The 25,528-nt window shown below is 34.1% G+C and overlaps 1 protein-coding gene across 5 annotated transcripts in view; it reads left to right on the top strand.

Moving 5' to 3' along the window:
• Nucleotides 1–25,528, top strand: part of SPOCK3 (SPARC (osteonectin), cwcv and kazal like domains proteoglycan 3) — a 501,843-nt gene that overhangs the window by 23,181 nt on the left and 453,134 nt on the right. The window lies entirely within an intron of this gene.

Below are 25,528 nucleotides of genomic sequence, written 5' to 3'. Positions count from 1 at the left end.
GAGAGCCTTCTGCACTTACCTATTTTGTTCTCGAGCTAGTCATATATTTGTATGACTCGGCCTTTAAAAATGAGAATGATGTTTGTTTTTTCAGGAAATGAGAGGATTATTATGAATAACAGGTAACAAATGTATGAGAAAACTCTTTAGAAAATAAATTGCTAAAATATGATATCATTTCAAAAACAAACATTCTTCATCTGTATAAAGTCCTTCTTTGCTAAATATATTTATCTTTTAATATTTATAGAATTTATAATAAATAATCAGATTGAAAACATGTCAATAAAGAGGAAAAGACCTCTTTGTTTTTAAATAATCATATGTGCCACTTTTAGCCCACTACCCAAGACATACCATCTCCTCCCTGAAGAATCCTTGTGATAGTTGAAGAGATTGACATATTGAATAATGATTCAATGCACTGTGACAATGGAAGTCAGATACGTACATGCAAATTACATCTGTAATGGGAGGTGACTCAATGAAGGCCTCACGGAGTCCATGACACTTAATCTGTGTTTTGATGAATGAGCAGAGTTTGTTCTTTGAACAAGTGGAAGAAAGCATACCTGACAGCGATCTACACGTGCAAAGTTATAGAGGTATAAAAGTACGTGGCATGTTCCATAAGTATAAGAAATTAAATATGCGTAAACAAATTGTGAATGATAAGGAGTCAAGACAGAGGACACTGAAAATTATTAGGACTAGGATCTGAAGTTATTTCCGAAACCTGCTAAGCTGATGATTTTCATAAACAAAGGAGCGCTCCTACAATTGCCTCCTTGACAGATTTTGATGGATATCCACAAAGTCAGAGAAAGACTTTTGCAGGTGCTGCTACCTGAACAGCTTGTGATGTCCCCCTTCACTGCCCTATATTTAATTCAAAATAGAAAGCAGAGTGAGAAATTAGTATAAGGAATTCCCATTAAGTTCTGCTTTTTTTCCCTATGATGTCTACTTTGCACTATTTTAGAAAAATTATAAATACAAAATTCACTAAGGTTTAAAAATATGTTTTGTATATTGTAATCGTCTGAGTGTCCCCAGCTGTCTGAGTGTCCCCAATTTGCTAGTGTTCTAAGCACATGCTCCTGCATTCTCAGGTAATACGGTACACAATTATTGATCTTCTATGTAATGGGTGGTGAATCCATCCACATTTTATAATCTGGCTATTTAAGTGAAAAAATGAGAACTGAGGAAATGTGTGTTCTAAATAGGGCAACAGGAGCTCTTTAAGGAAAGTGGGGGTTTTTTGAACATAGGATGTACAAAGACATAAAAGATTTTCTTCTAGCCTCCAAACACAGAAAACATGATTCATTTCCATACCATATCAGATTGAAAAATTCTTCAGTGTTAGCATTGTGAAATATCTTTGAAATATCATTTTTATTTAAAATTTCATAGGCCTTTTGCATTTTGTTCCATTCTAGTACTAGTGAAAAATTCTACTCATCCATCAAAACCTAGTTTAAGAATCAAAAAACATATTTGCTTCAATTTAAAAATAATATTTTCAAATATTACTTAGAAAACTGATACATCGGGAGTTCAGGAGAAACCACTACATTTCTAGTAACATGGAACATTCCATGTCATGGCACCCAATACAGGAACCCTAGTCCGAGAAGCACAATGTTAGCAAAAGCCATTTTACCTTTCTCTTGGCTTATTGAAACTAAATTGCAGATGCCCTTCTGTCTTTAGTGGTGACTCTAGCAGTTGTGATTGTTGTACAGCAAACAAGACAATAATTGAATTATAATATATTCATCCACTTCATTTGTAGATTAAAATGACAAAAAAGAAATTTCACTATTAGTGATCTATGTGCAAAATACAAATAGTTAACTAGCATACGTAATTTTTGAAAAGAGTGATTGCAAACAAATATAACTCTAAGCTGTTAGGATTTTAATGTTTTCCTCATCAAGATATTGTTTTAAGATTCTCATTAGTTGTAACCTTTATAGGAAAGTTTCCTTGCTAAATATTAACAAAATAATGACTATTCCTTTTCACAGATAAAATCATGCTAACTTTACAGAAATATTTTCTCATATTTTTAGCAGATCTACATGTATAAACAAAAATCTAAATCAAATGTCATTCAGCCTACTATCATCAAGTGGTAAATATGTTATCAAAAATGTGCTTAGTTCAACAAGGAGTAACGAGATAAAAATGAAAAAAAAATAAAGACCAGTTAAATTTGGAATATTAGAATGAGAATTGAAGATGTTTGCCCAAGATAACATAGCTAGTAAGTCTTAGAGGCGGCCTGTTTGACTCTGAAGCCAAAGATCTTAGTCAGTGCCCTCTACTGATTTCCTAAATTACAAAGAATTTTCCTAAAAGTAAGTGACTTGAGCCTATAACTATTTGGAGAGAAACAATGCTCCAAAATAAAATAAACCAACTGCATTTCCTATTATATCTCTGCTCACAGAGGGAACAACTATGAATAAAATAGCAAACTACAAATAATTGAAACAAATGTTACCTCTGTTGTTGTTATTATACCATTTTAATTTTACTTATCATTCAATAAATCTCTAAGAAATTGCCCCCTGACCAGTTTTTCTTCCCACTTTTCGGCAATGGTGATTCAAAGACAAATATTTTAAGGGACCTGCCTTCATGTTTTCAGTTGGAAAATTTCTTACAGAAGAGATGTCATTGGCACAAGTATTGAGGAATGAAAAAGTGTTTGCCAAATACTTAGGGATCTGGGAGTAGGGGTGGCCTTCAAATCGGATGGAGCATTAAGTAAGAGTATCAAGTCCCTGAGAAGCTCAGAAGGCCATTTACACATCAGGCTTCCTTGGCTTAGCATTAAAATGCATTTTCATGAAATGAAAAGCATTGCGGCTCAATTCTTGGTTAGCAGAGACAGTCTGAAACTGAATTTTTTATATAGTTCAGAAAATGAGTGATCCAAAACTTATAATTGCACATTAACTTATTGAAATAGGTTTACATTTATATTAACTATTACTCAAAAATTGTCTAACATACTTCACAAGATTTAAAATGAGATATTAAAAGAAATATTTTAAATAGGGCTACAGATGGTGGGTTTGTAGGTAATAAATGAATAACCAACATTGTTTTAAATTATGCTATTCATTGTTTAAAATAGTTAAAGATTCATATTTTAAAAATATACAGCTATAGTGATTTTATACCAAATACATGACATATGATGTAGTTATTGAAAACATTATTGTATTTTTATTTTCTACTTTTTTTAGTTTTTTTATTAGAAAGTAAGACAGTGTTCTGTTAATATATAATCTTTCTAAAATAAATCTTTCTAAAGTCATAATGCTAGGACTCTGAGAGTGGTAGTATTTGAATGTTCATTTACCTCTATAAACAGGTGTTTATTTTGTCAAAGTAATAGTTTATTGTCAAAGAGTTTAAATCACAATATTATATAAACAGTAAATCAACACATCTATCAATACTTATTACCTATGCATTCTCATGTAATTTTATTTCAAATAAAAACAACTTATAGACAAAATCCATAGTTTATTTTTATAAAATTTAATTTTTATAGTTGACACATAATAGTTGTACATGTTTATAGGGTACACAGTATTGTTTAAATACATACAATACATAGTGATAAGATCAGGGTAATTAGCATATCCATCATCTCAAACATTTATCTTTTTTTGTGTTGGGAACATTCCATATCCTTCTAGCTATAGTCATCCTACAGTGCTGTAGAACACTAGAACTTATTCTCCTATCTAGTTGTAACTTTGTATCCTATAGCAGATTTTTTTTTTCTATGGAGTACTTTCAAATTGGCAGGTGGCCTCTTAGTCATTTAGTTTTGATAATTTTCAGCAACACAAGTTTTTCATTACACTAAAAATCTCCAAGTCCAGGACCGTCACAAAACAAAAGAAAAAAGAAAAAAAATTGGTATCTGTTAACAGAATTACTTGAGTCTTAAGATGGAGTTTTACTGTGTTCAGTTGATATAATGTTTCATTTGAACTTAATATCTCACATTTCACGGGAAATATTTATTTTTCCTCAAGACTCATTAGCTACCAAAGCAAACATACATTTGTTGAGAAAAGTGCCACAAGTCATTCTTGCTGATGAACTTTAAACAACACAGTAATTTTATCTTTTTATTTAATGCTTATATATTTCGAATCAGCTGTTTAATAAAAATAATTCATTAAATTTTGTTTGCAGATATATATATTTACATATACACATACATATATGTTATTTTCTCTTCAGGATTTAAGGGTTCAATTTGTGTATGCCACATACATAAACACACTTCTTTTTTTTTTTTTTTCTTTTCGAGATGGAGTTTCACTTTTGTCACTCAGGCTGGAGTGCAATGGCAAGATTTCAGCTCACTGCACCCCCGACTCCCAGGTTCAAGTGATCCTCCTACCTCAGCCTCCCAGGTAGCTGGGATTACAGGTGTATGCCACCATGCCCAGCTAATTTTTTTATTTTTACTAGAGATGGAATTTCACCACACTGGCCAGGCTGGTCTTGAACTCCTGACCTCAGGTGATCCACCCGCCCTGTCATGTCACATTAAATAAGTTGAAAAATCAAAATTATTTTCTAAACTATTTCAACAAATTTAAACTGAAAATAAAAACCTGATAATTTGCCTATTTAAAAATTATTTTGGGGCTGGGTGCGGTGGCTCATGCCTGTAATCCCAGCACTTTGGAAGGCCGAGGTGGGCAGATCATGAGGTCAGGATTTCGAGACCAGGCTGGCCAACATGTGAAACCCTGTCTCTACTAAAAATGCATAAATTAGCCAGGCATGGTGGCGTGCCTGTAATCCCAGCTACTCCGGAGGCTGAGGCAGGAGAATTGCTTAAACCCAGGTGACAGAGGTTGCAGTGAGTTGAGATCCTGCCATTGCACAATCCGTTTAGAAAAAAAATATATAGATATAGTATATATATAATATATGGCATGGAGGTTCATGCCTGTAATCCCAGCCCATTCTGGCACGGTGGTGGGAAGATCACTTGAAGCCAGGAGTTCGGGACCAGCTTGGGCAACATAACAAGACCCCTTCTCTGCCAAAAGAAAAAAAAAATAGCTAGGCGTGGTACTGTGCACGACCCCCAACACCCATAGACATAGCTACCTGGGAGGCTGAGGGAGGAGGATTGCTTGATCCCAGGAGTTGAAAGGTGCAGTGAACTGTGATAGTAACACTACACTCAAGTATGGGGTGACAGAGCAAGACCCAATTTCTAATAAATAAATAAAAATAAATATTATTTTCATTAGGGTAAAGGCTGTTGCTATAACAAAGACCCGTCGCCCCCCACCCCGAAAAAAAGCAGTGACTTTAAAAGGTTAGAAGATGGTTTTTTTGTCATATAACAACTCAAGCCTAATTAACCAAAGAGAGTTCTGATAATGGTACAGTGTGGGGGTGACATGGTCTGGCTCTGTGTCTCCACCCAAATCTCATCTTGAATAGTAATTCCAATTGTAATCCCCACATGTTGGGTGTGGGAACTTGTGGAAGGTGATTAGATCATGGGGGTGGTCCCCCCACGGTGTTCTCATGATAGTGAGTGAGTGCTCATGAGATCTGATGGTTTTATAAGTGTCTTGCATTTCCCCTGGTGGCACTCATTCTCTCTCCTGCCGCTCTGTGAAAAGGTGCCTTCCACCATGCTTGTAAGTTTCCTGAGGCCTCCCAAGCTATGTGGAACTGTGAGTCAATTAAATATCTTTTCTTTATAAATTATTCAGTCTTGGCTATTTCTTCATAGCATCATGAACAGACTAATACAGGGGGATACAAATTTTTTCTTTGTTGTTTTCTTCCACCCTTGTCTCCAGAGAGTTTCTATCCAGTGGCTTCACGATAGCCACCCTCCTTGTGCCACGACATCTCTATTCCAGCCATTGGGAAGGGGAGGAAAGGAGGAAGGGCAGGATTACTCTGCAGGGCTCAACCTAGGAAGTTGTATACAACAATTTCACTCATATCTGTTTTGCTAGGATTTAGTGATATGCGTTCACATAGTTACAAAAGGATCAGGAAGTCAAATTTTATAGCTGTGTGTACATCTAAAACCGGAAGTTCTATAACTATCACAAGGAAAGAATGGATATTAGATGAAAACAAGCAGTTTCTGCTACAGAAATGTTAGAATATATTATTTTAGAAATTTTACAGGGAAACAGTCCTTGCCTTAAATAGTAGTGTATCATTTAGAATATTTCCAGCTGCAAGTATTAGGCAATGCAGCTAAAAGTGGTTTGAACTATAAGAATATTTTTTATCTCATATGGGTAGAGCTGTGACAGGATTGGTTATTTCATTTCTCAGGGATTTTTTCAAGGACTACACTCTTTTTCTTTATTTTTACTCCACATGTTCAGCAAGATTGTCATTCATAGTTTTTTCTACAAGGTCGTGATTGGCTGTTGTAGCTCCAAGGCATCACATTCCCAGAAAGCCACATTCAAATGCAGGGAGGGCGGTTCCTCATTGCTTTACCTTTCTTTTCTGTGTGGTTTTTTTTTTTTTTTTTTTTTTTTTTTAAATCAGATAGAAATATCTTTTCTGTGATCTCCTAAGCAGTGTCATCTCAGGTTTCAGTGACAAATATTGGGTCATACATTCTTTGCCGTGGTTTCAGGGAGTATTAATACTTGCTATTTTTAGTACTTTAACAGAAAAGAAGATATTTGGGAAAGTCTGTTGTAATGGCATCCAAAAGTCTCTACCACAATTAAATAATGTAATTTAAAATATATATATAGGTAAGATGTCTGCTTATTTACTAACAAAATCCCTAGAAAGTTTATGTAGAAGCTATTACACAAAATGGAAGTGGTTTGCTTTTTTAACATTGGATTTCTAATACATACAATTTTTCACGACCTTATATTACTGTAGTAATACTACCCATAAACCTTACTAAAAAAATCAGTAAGTAATATTTTCACATTATAGCAGTGAACACAAAATACAGAAATTATTAATAGCTGAAAAGAATTTTGGAGTGTCAAGTCATGACTTAATCTAATCAAATATTTTATAATATACTCACACATCAGGAATAGTCATGTTTTAACTGTGTATGCATCAATACAAATATCAAAATAACATGATTATTATTTTATAATATTCACTTTTTAAAAAACCAAATTAAAGAAACACAAAAATGACAAAAGAATGCTTAAGAGGAGAGAAAAAATTATTAAACATCTTTAAATATAGGCCAAATGGTTTAGTATTCCCCTTTATCTACATCTTAATATTGCTGACATCTGGTTTTGAGCTAAGATTGCTTGAATAGGGGAAAAAACGCAATCTCCATAGTTTTTTTTTCATTGAATACACGTAAGTTTATTTTGAGAACAGTTCATTTATCAAAAGGATAAAGAGACCCTTATTTCATGGGTGGAAGGTGATGCAGTCATATCTCTACCCTTCATAGTTGAGATTGGCAATATGGTTTGTAAGAGAAGTATTCAAAAATCAGAAGGGGAATTATAACAGTTAATTTCATTGCAAATAGTAACAATTGGGGTATTTAAAGTGGTTGTGTCATAAATGCTAGGCTGCATGTGGTAATCCCAAATTCCCCAATCCCAGGTATAGCAAGTGTGTTTTAATGATACCTGCTAACTAGTTAAAATGGTCACTTCCACAAAGCTGACTATATTTTATACACTTTGCATAAACTGTCATGTAGACAATCTATTTTTTTCTCTCTCATGTCTATATACACTTTTATAAAGACTATAAAGTGATTCTACATATACTACTTTAATCAAAATTCCTATGTGATTTGCATAAATAATAGATTGCAGTTGCTGTTATGAGACTGCTGATATAGAACTGCATAATTGGAACAAAATTTGATGAAAATTACATTGTTTCAAGTGTGCAGGCAGGACATGGCATTTAAGAGTGAAGTTTAACACTTAATGCAATGATATATTTGGATTAGGTAGTTCTAATAGTGGTTTTAAAATTATAAAACAACATTTTCTACACTGTTATTTAATAAGTTACATTTAATTTTTGAAGCCACAGTGTATTCAGTTGACCAAACAATCAATAAATTCTGGTCTATAAATTAAATAAATTTCACGAAGGTGAACAAAGGTGAAGAACAGTAATTATATTTTCATGAGTTTATGATAACAATATATAAAACTGAAAAATTGCTCCAAAAGAAGTCATACATAAATCATACCATCAGTTTGGTTTATTCTGGAAAGGTCTGCAGGTATAACTCTAAATTTCTTTAGTTAGGATCCTTAGAAGATACATTAGTTTAAATTTCATTCTCCTGCAATACTGCTAACTTTAGGTACATCATAGAATTACCAGATGCAATGTTTGGTTTAGAAATTGTCCCACATTAGTAGTCATTAAAGAAGAAAAAAAAAAGGTGATTTCTTCTTCTGCTATAATTCAGTAAATGTGTTTTTAATATGCATATATTTATGTGGGAATATGTTTTTGCATCTTGTTAAGTACATAAATTTATACAAGTATTTTATTAATTAGACAGTATTACTCTTGCAAAAGCAGGCATGCATTTATTTTGAGATATTTATTTCCAATAATAATAAATAGGCTTTCAATTTAAGAAGTGCGTTAGATACATTAAGGATGATATGACAGTTTCTGTGCTCATAGCCTCCATATTTTTGTCTTCCCAATTCTCACATATTTTGTAGAATTTTGGGATGTGGATTGTGTATTCTACATTATTGCCTTTAATGACTGAGAAAAATATCATCAACCATCATCATCATTTGAAATAACTTTTAACCCATTATAATTTTATAAGAATGTACAGTAATCATATTTGTTGCTACTGTTGAAAAGAGATAATAAATACAGCATAGCTTTGATTTTCAAATTTTTTATGTTCTTACCTAATTCTTACAGGAATGCATGTTTATTTTTCTTCTCTTGGTTTTTCTCTTCTTAGAACTTGAATTATCTCTCTTCTCTTTCCATCTCTGTCCCTGCTTTTCTATCCATCATGCCACCAAAGAGAAATTGCCAATATCTTAAGGAAGAAATTTTACTCAGCTCAATTGTTTTCAAGTGTGATAAGAAGCTTTAATAACCTATGCAGCAAGAGTTAGAATTAAATTGTTTAATTATAGCTGGTGTGCCCGCATACACAACAGTGGGTGGCTTCTGCTGAAGGGCTGTGTTTGGGATGAATTGCTATAAAGAATGCCATCCCAAGAGGATACACTTTCTTTCTTTGCCAACCAAAATTTCCAGGTACTTTTGTTTTTAATACAAATAGTGTTTTACTCTCCTACATTTACAATAAAGTGACATGTTATAACTCAACAGAATTTCCAACTTTTCTCAACTTCCAAGGTTAGAAATTGATAGTTAATCTTGTGGGAGCCCTGTTGATGGTGAAATCAGCAACTCTGGGGAGGCAGTTTACATCATTTGACCTTCTCTTGCTCCTTAGTCTCTGCTCATTATCTGATGACTTTCCTATTCATAGCTGTTATCAGTTGTAATATTATATGTATGTTATTAGAGTAAAATGCTTAGGTATGAAATATATGAAAAAATTGTTTGCTGAGAGCACTTTATGGTGTATCTAGTGGCTGATGGAGCTCATTGCTTTTTCAGTATAGTACTCCTTGCTGTACTTTGTAATTTCAACCTATAAATTTAGTTAATGAAATCTAATGTGCCATCCTTAAACAACATAAAGGGTATATTTTATAATAGTATTGTACCTGTGTCAGCGAAATAGACTAGATTTTAATTTCTACACTAGTCTTATGTGTTTAACAGTAGATGCTATTGTGTTTCTTTGAATACATAGAAATATCTAAGCTGATCATCTGTTTAAGCAGGATTTCAATCCATCAAGTAAATGAATCCCCTTCATATTTTATCTTTTGTATCCTGAATTTTCCTACAAGCAGTGATTATTGAAAAATACTTGATTGTATTTTTAGTAATATCTATGGAACAAATTTCATATGCTGCTACTGAGTTTCCCTTCTGGAGAAATCCAGAAATTTTAAAAAGTACTTTCTTGTACTTTTTCTTGTAATTATGCCAACATTTGAAAGCATCTATTATGTCTTCTGTTTTCTCAAACATTCACTATTAAATAGATTACATATTATTCACGGACTTCTTTTCATTTTTAGTAGTTACATATTTTTTCACTTATTTGTAGAATTTTTCTAAAGAAAGATTATTTTTTTTTTAAATTTGTAAAGATGTCGAGTTTAGAATAGTGCATATGATAAGTTCAGAAAGGTGCAGAAAAATTTTTCTATGATTTAATTACCCAGAGATAATCATAGATACTTGTATGGGCACTTAAAGTTATTATTTATTTCACACATTATAAGTTGGGTTTCCCAGAAAACCGGCTTTCAGATTTGAATGCAAGAGGTTTCCTGGGGGCTATTCTTTCGAACATCTGTGAGAGGACAAGGCGAGAGAACTGAGTAGAGGAAGAAGCTGACCTGGAATGAATTCACAGTAGCTGCCATAACCAATCACATGAAGAACTGTGGAGCTAAAATGGTTCTTACGAGTTCAGTCTCTTGAGGCAAGGAGCCAGTCTTTGTTCCTGCACATTGACTAGTATTTGAATATGGGTTACCCAGGGATGGAGTGTACCTTTGGGTTAAGCAGCCAATACACCTCACAGCTGGGGAATCAGATACCTGAAGAGGTGTCTGGGGAACACTACATCTACTAAATATACACACACATACACACACGCACAAATATTTAGCATATTGAGGATCATAACTAATATACTTCCTTGAAATCTTTTATACTAACAATGATTTCTGTGACTTTATATATTAGAAATTTCAGGCAACAATCAGTGCCATGCTGCTTTCAAGTAACTTGAATGCAATTTTAACTTTTCTGATTTGTTTTTCTCATGAGTCTATACAAATAGTGATCACTTTATTATGTACACAAAAATATACTTATGGCCAATACAATATGAATAATGGTACATTTTCCATAAAAAATGATGGGCATTTTTGGCTACCACCTAATATGTTTTCTGGAGCTTCTTAAATTAATAAATAAACTTTAGAATCATATATTATAGGTCTGATTAAATAGGATTTAAATCTATTACTTTTGCTCCAACCTATCACATTAGAGACAAATTTATTGAGTTTAATTTTGTAACCTAAGTAGGTTGCTGTAAAAGTCTGCCCTTGAGTGAGCTGAAATCTGTTATCAGATTTGAACTATCGTTCTCAGAAACTGAGCTGGGCAAAGAGGTGAGGTAGGATCCAAAGCGTGGACACTAAGAGATCTGAAACAGGGTTACAAAATAAAAGAAAAACACAAATAAAAACTAACAAGTATGTTATTTCCTAATTTTTAAAATTATTATGAGCAATATCCTAATTATAGATTGTATATACTGGCCCTGTATCTACCAAAGGCAGATTTTGGTACTTCTACGTCTAATTGACATTTGGTCATTTTAGATGTATGTGTGGGCTTATTTGCATAGACATGGTACTCATTAGCTCTTACCTTTTAGAGAAGCTATAACTTCAACAAGGTGGGAGTTCACTACTCCTCCAGAAAGCTCTGAGACATCTATAACAAAACTATCACATAGGGATGCCATCTAGCAGAGCCATAGCCGTTCCAGATACTCTAGTCTGGCTTTGGGGGTTGTGATAAGAACCTCCACAGAAAGACTTTTTTTTTTTTGATGCTAAGCAACAAGAAGTTTATGATAGTATTAATAACACCAAATGGATCTCATTCATCATGCCTCCATTTTGACATTCTTATTTTCAAGAAGAAAATATATTTTCAAGACCCATATTACTATGGTTGGCTAAAAATATGTATAATCTGATTCCAGCTATATTCTATTTTAGGGAATTAAATACAGCCATGGACATAGACTTTTTATATATCACAAAGATGGACCAAACACAAATGAATAGAAGGCACACTCTTTAGTGAGACAAGCTACATCAGCAACTTAGTGGAATTGTCAAGAATGTTGCAAAGCCACACACTGGTTGGCCTTTTTGGAATCGGAGAGAGTAAGATGTCTTCTGTAGGCTTGCCTTACACAGTTTGGATCTCTCCTTTATAAATGGTAACGAGGAAATAATGCTTTTTGTAAGGATCAAGATACTTTTTTGCAAAGGCCATTGGGGATTCACTTCATTTTTCATGCTTATTTTTTGAACACAAACTTAAAACATAACGTCAGAGGAGCGTGGAAGCAGAAATAGCTAATGGGGGCAAAACCTTATTTTTGTCCTGTTTCTTAATTATTTTAACTTTATCTAAATTAATTTCACAAGTTTATTCCCACTTTTGTGGGATTTTTTTTTTCTGGTTGAAGGCAATGAAGACATTAGAGTACAATTTTAAAATAATATTAAGGAAACTTAACTTTTGAGCATTTATGTACAAATTTAGAATTAATGAACTATAAATTTCTCACACTTAAATTTCCATTAGTTTATTTTCACTTTTGTTATAATTTCATCTACCTTATAAGTAATAGCCTAAATTTCCCACATCATAAATTAAAATGTGTAAATTTAAAATAATTTCTACTTTTATAGAGTTTAACCTGTCTGTTTTGCATTTAGTATCATTTTTGAGTAGCTCAGAATGTACTCCTTAATCTATATTATTGAAATTGGTGAATTTATACAACTGTGCACAATTCTGCATTTCAGGTAGATTTGAAACTTAATTTGACCTCTGATAAAGGCAAATTGATAGCACCTATGAAAGCTTTAACAAAAATGTGTGTAATAATCCATCCCAAGGCTAGAAGTTCAATGTTGGGTAAATTATCACGGCTACCCAGAGTTGACCCAAGCCTGGTAGATGCACCCTAAGGTAACCCTCAATGAGTTACACCCTCACACCCTTGTATTAACCTCTACCCCTAAGTGTAGGTGGAAACTGTGATATGCTTCTCAATAATAAACCTTCATAAAGGTAATGGAATGTCATTCCCATGATTACCTTTTGTTACATGGCAAAGATAATGTTATATATACTATGATAATGCCATAGTATATAAAATTCCATTTTAGCAGACTGTGGGAAAAGATTGTCCTCCTGGCCTTGAGAAAGCAAGCTGCCAGTGTATGAGAGGGCCTGTGCGAGGACCATCTGACAACTCTGAGTGGCTTCTAGGAGTCAAGAGTGGACCCTGATAATATCAAAAAATGAGGTATTCACTCCTACAATAGCAAAGAAATGAATTTTTGTCAACAAACATCAAAGCTTGGAAGAGGACCCTGAACTCTAGGAAAGAATGCAGCTGCACAAAGTATGAGGTCTGCAGCTACACTCAGCCACCATTTCAGACAGACGATTCATCTTGTAAACAGATGATGTAAACTTACGGAATCAACAAATTCAGTAAGGCACTATAAATGTAGAAAAGAAAAGAAAAGAATGCAGCTGGTTGACACCTTGATTACACCCATTTGAAACCCTGATTTAAGGACCTAGTGAAGTTGTGTCCAGACTACTGACACATGGATAGTGTGAGATTAATGAATGAGTGTTGTTTTAAGCTCTTATATTTGTGGGTAATATGTTACATGGCAATAGATAACCAATACAACAAACGTGTTAATGTTGGTAGTTCTGTGTAGTTTAAAAATGAAAATAAAACCCCAAAATACAGGCAAATACAACATAAAATAAGAGGAATATTTTGGTATATTTATATACCAGAGTGCTCAGGCATTAAAAATGGTATAGTAGCTTTTGGTATATTTTTAAATGATTACAAATTGGTTGCAAAGTATACTCTTTGCAAGCATTCTGAGTATACACAGCATATGCTCTGTATTATATAATTTTTTCTTAAAAATTAGATACAAATGCATTACAAAAGAACTGATAGAATATACACTAAATTAAATATGGAGAAGAGGATCATGATAATCTAAAATTTCTTTGAGAGTGACATCAGCAATATGACAGAATAGGAGGCTCCTCACTGGGTATTTCCCCCAGCAATAGTAACTTGGCAGCCATTCACAAATATAAGTACCTTTGTAAAAGTTTTGGGACTCAGGTATTCTGTTGTGACACCCCAGCGTGTCTCAGAGGTCCACTTTGAGAAGGAAGATCTGCACCCAGGTGGCAGACCTTCCTTGACCGTGGTCCCTGCCACAGACACAGAACAATCCCATCCTCCTGTGGACACATCTGCAATGCTTTTTAGCCTTGGTCCTGCCTCCAGCATCATCTACCAAGGGATGTGAAAAGTCATACTCACCCACACTTTGGGTAATAGGCCTGCTGACCTTGGTTCCACAGTAAATACTAAAACAGCTCTGAACTTGGCTCTAGCCTGTCTCAGTCCCAGTCTAGGACAGGTCCTGCCCAGCTAGGGACTCACCCAGTGATATGCCTGTCCATGCCCTCAGATGCAGGCCCACTAACTTGGTCCCACAGCAGATCCTGAAATGGCCTGTAACTTGGTTCTAGCCTCTCTCAACAGTTCTGCACTCCTAATTACCTTCTTGGAAACACATACATGGTGACCCTGCAGGCAGACATGCTTACTGTAGTCAGACTTTGGATCTTGAAATGGCCTTGTAACTCATCCTCAGTCCCTCTTAATCATGGTCTGAAAATGGGACAAGGGGTAACCCAAAGAGAGACTCACTTGAAGCAGCTCTGTACTTTGGCTCCAGCTCCTCTCAGCTACAGTCTGGGAACAATCTTGCCTGCCCCAGTACCCAATGGGTGAGACATCCATCTATGTCTCTTGGTCTGACTGCAGATCCTGAAGCAGCCATGTGACCTGTCTCCAACTCTGATTACTCATGGTCTGAGGCAGTCCTGCCCACCCTGGAACCCAGCAGGACACACACCCATCCATGTCACTAGAGGTAGGCCTGCAGACCTCAGTATCAGCTCTGGACCCTGAAGCAGGCCTGACTCAGTTTCAGACCCCCTCAGCTGTGGTTTAGGGGCTAGTACTGCCAACCCAGGTATCTTTACAGGGACCCAATGGGAGACGTCCCAGATACCCAGTGGGAACCATATCCATCCAAGCCATGGTAACAGTCCCCATGTCTTTGGACCCTACTGTGGAGCCTGAAGTGGTGTATCCTTGTCCCAGAACTAGCCCTACTGGCCAAGGTCCTGGAGACCATCCAGTCTTCTCAGGGAACAGACAGGATCCACAACTACCTAAGTCCCTGAAACAGGCCTGCCAGCCAGGGACCTGATATTGGACCATGCAGCAATACTGTGACCTGCTTTCAATACCAATAAGCTACAGTCCTAATGGCAGTCTTATCAGCCAAGGCACTAAAACAGGAAAAGGTCTTTACCTGCTGAAACTAGTCTATACACTCAGAGAGGCATTAACTCCTTCAGATGCACAGACACCAATGAAAGGCTACATGGATCACAAGGAATTAGAAAACAGGACACCACAAAAGTAAACTAATAAAGCTCTAGTAGCATGCCTGAAAGAAATGAAGATCTATAAGCTGCCTGATTTAAAGAAATTCATCTTAAAGAATCTTTCATCTCAGTGAGATGCAAGAGAATGCATGTAGGCAACTAAACAAAATCAAGAAAACAAACATGAGAAGTTGAACAAAATAAGAAGTTTCATACAAAAATAGAAAGTATAAGAAAGAACCAAACAGAAATTCTAGAATTGGAAAATACAATGACAGCAGTGAAATATTCATAGAGAATTTTAAAACCTGATTTAGTAATGCAAATAAAAGAATCCGTGAACTCAAAAATAGGATGTTTAAAGTGAGACAAACAGAGGAACAAACTGAAAAGAAAATGAAAAAGAGTGAAGAAAGCAGAGGGACAATCAATAGAGAATTAAAAACAGTGTAGAAAATATACTGGACCTATGGGATATCAAAAAGCAAATTAATATATGCATTATATAATTTTCAGAAGGAGAAGAGAGGGAGAAAGTGGTAGAAGGCATATTTAAATAATGGCTGAAACATCCCAAATCTTGAGATATGGACATCTAGATTTGTGAAACTCAAAGAACCTCAGGCAAAGTCAATCCTAAGAAGATACCATGAGATATATTATAATCAAATGGTCAAAATCAGACAGAGAAAAAATTAAAAACAGCATGAGGGGAGTGGTTTGTCACCTATAAAAGAACTCTCATAAGATTATCTTTGGGTTTCTCAGCAGAAATATTTCTGGCCTGAAGTGAATGGATTAGTATATTTAAAGTGTTGAAACAAAAATAACTACCAATTAAGAATACTATATATGGTAAAACTGAACTCACTGATAAAGAAAAATATATAGTGAAATTGGAATATTCTGATACTGTAATGGTGATGTGTAAATGGTGCTGCATAAATCACTTTTAACTGTATTCAAAAGTTAAAAAGCAAAAGTATTAAACTAACTATAGCTATAACAATTTATTAATTGATACATGATGTAAAAATATGTAAAGTATAACCTCAATAGTATAAAAAGTATGTGGAGGAGGAAAGTAAATGTGTGGGGTTTCTATGTGATTGAAGTCAGTTATAATTTTAAAATAGACTGCTGTATTATAACAAAGGTATTTTATGTAAACCTCATGGTACTAACAAAGCACAAACCTCTAACAGATATGTAAAACATAAAGAGAAAGGAACAAAACCGTAATACTACAAATAAAATCCACAAGTTAAATAAGAGACAACAAGAGAGGAAGAAAGGGACAAAGGTACTATAGAACAACCAGAAAACAACAAAATGGCAAAGTAAGTCCTTGCAAATCAATAATAACTTTAAATGTAAATGAATGGACCCAACAGACACATAACGAAGACTTTACCCAGCAGCAGCAGAATGCACATTCTTCTCAAGCTCACACAGAACATTTTCCAAGATAGATCATATGTTGGGTCAAAAAGTAAGTGCTAACAAATTTAAGAAGATTATTTCAAGTGTCGTATTCTACCACAATAGTATAAAACTAAAAATCAATAACAACAGAAAATTGGGAAATTCACAAATATAAGGAAATTAAACAAGACATACCTGAACAACCAATGGGTCAAAGAATAAATCAAAAGAGAAATAAGAGAGTATCTTGAAACAAATGAAAATTGAAACACAACATATCAAAAGTTATGGGAGGCAGCAGAATAAGTTCAAAGAGGAAAGCTTATAGTGATAAATACCTACATTGAAAAAAAAAATTTCAAGCAAATAACTGTACATCTTGAGATGTTAGAAAAAACACACTAAGCTAAAAGCTAACAGAAGGAAAGAAACAATACAAGTAATAACAGAAATAAATGAGACACAAACTAGGGAGACAACAGAAAATAATGGTAAAGGTAAGAACGTTTTTCTTAAAAGACAAACAAAATAGATAATTTTTTAGAAACACACAACCTACCAACAATGAATCAAGGAGAAATAGAAAAATTAAACAAGCCAATAACAAGGATGAAGATTGACACAGTAATAAAAAAGTCTCTCAACAAATAAAAGCCCAGGAACAGATGGCTTCCTGAGGTGAATTACACTAAGCATTTAAAAAAGACTTCATTCCAATTCATCTCAAACTCTGCCAAAAAATTGGACAGGAGAGAACACTTCCAAATTCATATTATGGGGTTGGAATATTATGAAGCCTAATACCAAAGCCAGAAGAGGAAATTACAATAAAAATTATAAGCCAATATCCCTGAAGAATTTAAATGTCAAAATATTCAAAAAATACTATCAAACCAAATTCAACAGTGAATTAAAAGGACTATATACTATGAACAAATAAGATTTATCTTTGGAATGCAAAAATTGTTCAACATAAAACATTATGATATACTACATTAACAGAATGAATGGTAAAAATCAAATGATCATCTCAATAAATGCAGAAAGACTATATGGAAAAATTCAATATACTTTTATGATAAAAACTCTCAAAAAATTAGGTAAAGAAGGAATGTACTTCAACTTAATGAAGACCATATATCAGAAGCTTGCGGCCAACCTTATATTAAATGGTGAAAACTGAAGGCTTTTTTTCTAAGATCAAGAACAAGAGAGGATCACCACTTTTATCACTTCTATCAACATATTACTGGAAGCCTTAGCCAGAGCATTAGACAAGAAAAAGAAATGTAAAACGTTCAAATATGAACTGAAGAATTTAAATTGTCCTTGTTTGCAGATGACATAATCTTATATGTAGAAACATCTAAAGACTTCACAAAAAAAACTGTCAGAACTAAGACATGAGTTCAGTAGAATTGTATCATACAAAGCAATATACAAAATTATTTGCATTTCAATCTACTACCAAGTATCTGAAAAAGAAAGTAAACAATCCAAATTACATTAGTATCAAAAAGAATAAAATGCTTAGTAATAAATTTAACCAAGGAATTGAAAAATCCATACACTGAAAACTAAGATACTGATGAAAGAATTTGAAAAGGACACAAATAAATGAAAAGATAACCCATGGATATATTCGTAGATTGGAAGATTTAATGTTGTTAAAATGTATATACAATTGGCTCTTGAGCCACTTGCTTGAGCCCCCTCCCACTATATTGAGTGTACTTTCATTTCAATCAATCTGTGCTTTTTTGTTTCATTCTTTTCTTGCTTTGTTTGTGCATTTTGTTCAATTTTTGTACAATAATAAAATTTAAAATATCCATACAATCAATTTTAATTATAGATTTAATGCAATCCTTGTAAAATTTCTGATGACATTTTTCACAGAAATAGAAAATAAAAAATCCTAGACTGTGTATGAAACCACAAAAGACCCTGAATAGTCAAAATAGTGATTAGAAAGAACAAAGCTGGAAGCATTACACTTCCTGATTTCAAAATATACTACAAAGCAAAGCTATAGTAATTGAAACAGTATGTTCTGGCATAAAAACAGACACTTAGACCAATAGAGCAGAATAAAGAGATCAGAAGTCAATTAATGCACTTAATGGTAGACTAAACTTTGTCAAAGGGGTCAAGAATACAAAATGAGAAAAGGATATAGGATATTCTCTACTATAAATGGTAGTAGTAAAACTGGATATACAAATGAAACAGAATGAAATCGGACCCTTATATCATACACAAAATTTAACTTCAAATGGACTAAAGACATAAAAGTAAAATCTGAAACAGTCAAACTCCTAGAAAATAAACATAGGAACAAGGCTCCTTGACATTTGTTTTGGCAATGATCTTTTGGAAATAATACCAAAAGCACAGGCAACAAAAGCAAAAATAAACAAGTGACACTACGTCAGAATAAAAAGCTTCTTCATAGCAAAGCAAATAATCAAGAAAACGAAAAGGCAACCTATGTAATGTTTGTGAACCATAAATCAGATAAGGGATTAATATCCAAAAATATGTAAAGAATGCATGCAACTCATTATGCCAAAACAAATAAAATACAATTCAAAAAGGGTCAAATGACATGAATAGACATTTTTTTCCCAAAGAAGATATATGAATGTCCAATAGGTATGTGAAAAGATGCTCAACATCACTAATAATCAGGAAAGTGCAAACGAGAATCACAAAGAAATATCACCTTACTTGGCTACAAAGGATATTACCAAAAAGATCAGAGATGAATGTTGGTGAGGGTGTCAAAAAGGGAAACCTTATACACTGTTGGTGGAACTGGAAATTAATACAGCCATCATGGCAAGTAGTATAGAGTTCCCACAAAAAATTAAAAATAGTTACAATACAAGCTAGCAATCTTGCTCTGAGTATATTTCCAAAGGAAATAAAATCACTATGTTGAAGAGATATCTGTATCTGCATATTTATTGCAGCATTATTCACAATAGATGAAATATGAAAACAATCACGTGTCCTTCGTGAATTAATAAAAAGTGATATATATGTACAATGGAATATTATTCAGCCAAAAAGAGGAAATATTTTCATAGGTGACAACATGAATGAAACTGGAGGACAGATTTCACCTATACTAAATAAAGTAAGCCAAACTCAGAAAGACAAATATTGTAGGATATCACTTATATACAGAATCTTAAAAAGTTGAACTCATAAAAGCAGAGGGTAGAACAGCATTTGGCAGAGACTGGGTGGTGGAAGAAATGAGATGTTGGTCAAGGATACAAACTTTCAATTATGAGGTGAAAAATTTCTGGGGATTTAATGTACAGTGTGTGAGTGTGACTGTAGTTAATAATACTGTATAACATACTTGAGTGATTTTAGACAGTAGATCTTAAGTGTAATCACCACACACACACACACACAATGGTAGCTATTTGAGATATGTTAATTAACTTGGTTTTGGCATATCAGGTTTCACAATGTGTATGTAATATCAGATTGTACACCTTGAAACATACAATTTTTATTTATTGTACCTCAATAAAGCTGGAAAAAAATAATAAATTTTTTTGGACTGAAGAATGCCTTTAAAAGTTTATAAAATCAGCTTGTTTCTTGGTTAAATACTTATGAATGGCATTATTGGCTCATATGGTAAGTATATTATTAATTGTATTTGTAATGAGCTGGCAAACTGTTTCTAAATATGATATGGTATATTAATTGATTTTTAATGTTGAAGCAGTCTTGAACATTTTGCACATTTAAGTGAACTTCAAATTTGACTTTGTCTAGTGTACTTTTCTTATTATATGTTGTTGGGTGTTATTTGCTAACATTTGTAAAGGTTTTCTATTTTTTCCCCTTTGTCTAGACTCATGAGAATACTCATCTGTAGTTTTCTTGTAATATATGTAGTTTTGATTTTGGGGTGAGGTTAACTTCATAAAATGAGTGGAAAATGCTTTCTTCTTTATTTGAGAAGAATTTCTGTAGGGTTGTTACTATTCATTCTGAAATGTTTGATGGACTTCAACAGTGAAGCCTGGAGTTTTCTCTGTGAGAAGAATTTTAAATGCAAATTCAATTTCTTTAATATATCTAGGGCTATTCAGGTTACCTCTTTTCTTGTCTGAACTTTGGAAGTTGGCATCTTTTAATCATTTTGTCAATTTCATTTAAACTGTTGCATTTATTGGCAAATAGTTCTAATATTCCCTTATTATCAATGTAATGTCATAAGAGCTATAGTAATGCTCCCTCTGGGTTTCTTTATGTTAGCAACTGTGGCTTTTGAAAAATAAATATGGTAGATGTTTAACAAGTACAGTGATATTTTCAAAGAACCAGGTTGCTTTGACTGGTTTTTGTTTTTTTCTGCTCTTTTCTTTATTATTTATTTTTTTCTGCTTATTTGGGGCTCAAATTTATCTCCACTTTCCATGTTTATTGATTTTAGGCTTTTTATTTTGGCATTTTAATTATTTTAATCTTACAACTGTCATTGTGCTCTTAAAGTTCCCCATCTTGCATCTATTGTCCACTTTTTTCTGTTATAACATATTAATGATAAATTTTAAAGACCTTTTTTCTTATCGTTCCAATATCTGGGCTATTTTGTTCACTATTTCATTTATCAGTAATGACCTCTTTTCCTCTTTTGTATGCCCTGTAATTTTTTATAGAATGCTTGATTTTGTGAGTAAATGTATAAAGGAACAATAGAAAGTGAGTTAAGTAATATTTACTCCCCAAAGGGGGCCTCTCTCTTTCTCGTCAGGTCGTTGGTGTGGGAGTCATAATCAATACAGTGGGCTGTTGAGCTGAGTTTGGGTTTGATTGCTGTCACATATACCTTTCGTGCATGAGTCTTCAAATTCTTTCAGTTGTGAACCTCCACTACTTTGTACTATCTGGATTATCGTGGGATTTTTTATAGAGAGACATTCTTTCTCCATCCTCAGCTTTTAGCAGCAGACTTTTTTATCAAACTCAGAACTGCAGATTTCTCAGTATTCCTGTCACTCATCTGGTGACAACCTCTGTCTCCCACTCAGTTCAGGGTATAGTGGGCAGTCTTTTTTCTTCCCCTTACCCTTGCATGACAGCCCAGATCCACTTCATATTTGTACATTATCTAAGGCACAATAAAGTGTCCTTCATGGCTTTGCATAGCAAATGTCCTCTGTAATTAATGGTGTCAGAATAATGTTTACTAAAGTAGCACTGCACATAACTCATACTCATTTTAATTGAAGAATCATTTGATAATAAAGGAGTTAATTTTTCTAAAATTATTAATCATAAGATACATATAAAATGGAAGTTCCTAATCAAAAGATTTCAAGTAAAGAATTAATATAATAGTATTTATAGTGTCTTAGTGACCAAGAAAAAAAATTAAACAGCATAAAAATATTAATCATAGTACTTTACAATAGCAAAAAAAGACTGGGGCAAAAAATGCCTCTAATGCCCAGCAGTAGTTCATTTATTAAAGAACTTGTGGAATCAAAAGTGGATGGTTATAAATGAGTGAGAAAAAATTGTAACGTATAGGGTGTTATATCATGGAGAAAGAGACCATGTTGGGTTCATAATTAGGGAAGTGATCAAATGAGAAAAAATGTAAGAAAGAGTAGTCCGAAAATTAATTCTTGCTGATAAATAGGAAGAAAGAGTACAATGAGGGAGATCATCTGGCAAATTGTCGTTGAGAGTGGAAAAAAAAACAAAACTGGAACCCTAAAGTTGCTTCTAGAAACAAGAGGCAAAGTTTTGTGCAAATGAAACATAAAAGATGAAACAAGTTGCAGCATGACATCCTGAAAGAATGGTAAGGACACCATGAAAAATGAGATGGTACATGACTGATGCTTTAGGGAAATATGATCCTTGCAACTCTATTAACTGTATATATTTTTAAAATTAGCCAATATAAAATTAATCTAAAACTATAATTTCTGACCTCTTAGTGAGATATTTTATATTTAGCAAGTGGACTACTGTCTTTCTTTTTTTTTTTTTTTTTTGAGGCAGAGTCTTGCTCTGTCACCCAGGCTGGAGTGCGGTGGTACGATTTCAGCTCACTGCAACCTCTGCCTCCCGGGTTTCAGCGATTCTCCTGCCTCAGCCTCCCAAGTAGGTAGGACTGCAGGCGTGTGCCACCATGCCCAGCTAATTTTTGTATATTTAGTAGACATGGGGTTTCACCATGTTGGCCAGGCTGGACTTGAACTCCTGACCTCAGATTATCCACCTGCCTCAGCCTCCCAAAATACTGTGATTATAGGCATAAGCCGCTGCACCTGGCTGGACTACTGTCTTGAATAGAGATTTGTTTTCTGGGGTTTTTTTGTTCGTTTGTTTTTTGTTTTTGAGACAGAGTTTTGCTCTTGTTGTTCAGACTGGAGTGCAATGGCATGATCTCGGCTCACTGCATCCTCTGCCTCCTGGGTTCAAATGATTCTCCTGCCTCAGCTTCCCAAGTAACTGGGATTACAGGCGCCCACCACCACGCTCAGCTAATTTTTGTATTTTCAGTAGAGATGGGGTTTCACCATGTTGGCCAGGCTGGTCTCAAATTCCTGACCTCGTGATCTGCCCACCTCGGCCTCCCAAAGTGCTGGGATTAACAGGCGTGAAACACCACGCCCGGCCTAGTGATTTGTTTTAAATGTGAACAAGTCTTTATTAAATGAGAAAAATGTAAAGCTGGAATACGTATTTTTAAATGTAAAATTTTTTTTTAGATTTTTCTCTTTGTATTTTGAATCTTATTCTAATTTTGCACTTAGGTTTCTAGTTGAGTTGTAATATCCAGGTATAATATTTTATAATTAATTGTTGAATTTGATTTTGTTTTCCTGAAAAACATTCATCCTAAAGAGAAACTCTACATACTATGGGAGTCTTCTAAATTATTCTTCCATCTCTGTCCTCTTTCCAATATCAGTATCATCTACTTTTATATCTTTAGAGCTCTATTGTAAAATAAATCTCAGCAAATTGTAGGACTATGGGGCATATGTTATATTTGAGGGTACATAGGCAGTTTGGAAATGGTACAAAGCATTTTACTGTCCCCTTTCTGTAATACAGTAGTGTTTGTCAGAGTATGCAGGTTATCAGAATCTGGGATAAGGGTGAAGGAAAGAAATGAAATAATATTTGCATTTTTATTTTAGAAACTCGTTGGTTAAAAAGAATCCTATCATTGTATTGTCAGGATCTACCTTCTAATTTTTGTAAAAGGGCAGCTGTTACTAGAGAGGAATGCCCCTCCCACACTATTGGTTTATGCTAAAATATGGTGAACTCTGATCTTTCTGGTTTTTCATGTTTCTTGTCATAGATAGACTTCACCGACGACTGTATTTTCCTAATCAGCTCAATTATTTGTGGGAGAAGAACCCACACAGCAGGTGGCATTTATACAGGGAACCTTGACTCATGGCCATGGCAGAGCTTTGGATGATTTAGGGTGGGTTCTCTGGTGGAGAAAGAAAAAAGAAAGGGAAGAAGGCAGAGGAATGAGAAAAAAAGTTAAGATTAAAGAACAGACAGAAAGCTTCACTGACTGTTAAGTGTGTAGTCACAGGATGAGGCACCTGCTCTTGGAACTATGGGTAACATTGGAGGTCAGGATAAGATGGCTGCCAATTTATCAATGGTGGGAATATTACAGTAAAAGATAAATGCATGACATGTTGTCAACTGGGTTTAATCCCTGTTTTAATATTTAGTTAAAAGTGATTCCAAATCCCCCCATATTCCATGCCCTGATGAGAGTCCAATGCCTTAAAAAATTTTAAAGATTTCTGTGAATTTTTAAGAACCGAAGATTGTTATGATTACTACCACATTTTAGGTTTTGCTTTCACCCAGTTAATTTAATCTATTAACACAGAAGTAGAACCCAGACTATTGATTTCCAACCATCCACAACACAAAATGCAAACAAGATATAATTCATACAAGGCAGATAAAACGTAACCAACTTGTTTGTTTGAAATAGGGAGGGGTAGAGGGTTTTATATTACATATTCAAACAACTTACAATTGAATATCAGACATCTCTGTTCTTAACAACAATTTCTACTTCCTTCTCTACTACATCAATGTCTAGACTTACCCCAGCTCACTCTTCAACACCAATTGCCTTGCATTTCATATTTAAAGGAAGTTAATGATGATTTTGTTTTCTTCCCTAGAATACTACAGATAGCTAATTCTCTCAGAGTCTCAGCTTCCAAATTAAGAAATTTTAAAGGTATTTTAAAATCAGACTGTTCTTATACTCAGAGGAAAGCTGGTGATAAGTGTTTTATTTTCCAGTTTTTAAGAGTTGTGATATAATGGCTAAGAGAATCAGTCTTCCTGGAATAGTATACTGGTTCCATCTCGGGTTAGCAAATCTATTCCTTACTTCTCTAACCTATAAAATGGAGATGACAATATAATCTATTTTATAGGTTAGTGATGAGACTTAAAGGAATTAATTCTGGGAAAGTGCCTGCCTGCAGTGGTACCTGGCTTAGTGTGAATGCTCAGTAAAAGTTATCTCCTACTAAATCTTGCATAAATGAGTTTTTTGCTGGATACGACAGAGTACCAATTATCATAGGAAAGA

Source organism: Hylobates moloch, unplaced genomic scaffold, assembly GCF_009828535.3.
Source record: "Hylobates moloch isolate HMO894 unplaced genomic scaffold, HMol_V3 SCAFFOLD_3, whole genome shotgun sequence".
NCBI classification, from domain to species: domain Eukaryota; kingdom Metazoa; phylum Chordata; class Mammalia; order Primates; family Hylobatidae; genus Hylobates; species Hylobates moloch.
This window is presented reverse-complemented; position numbering and strand designations above follow the sequence as displayed.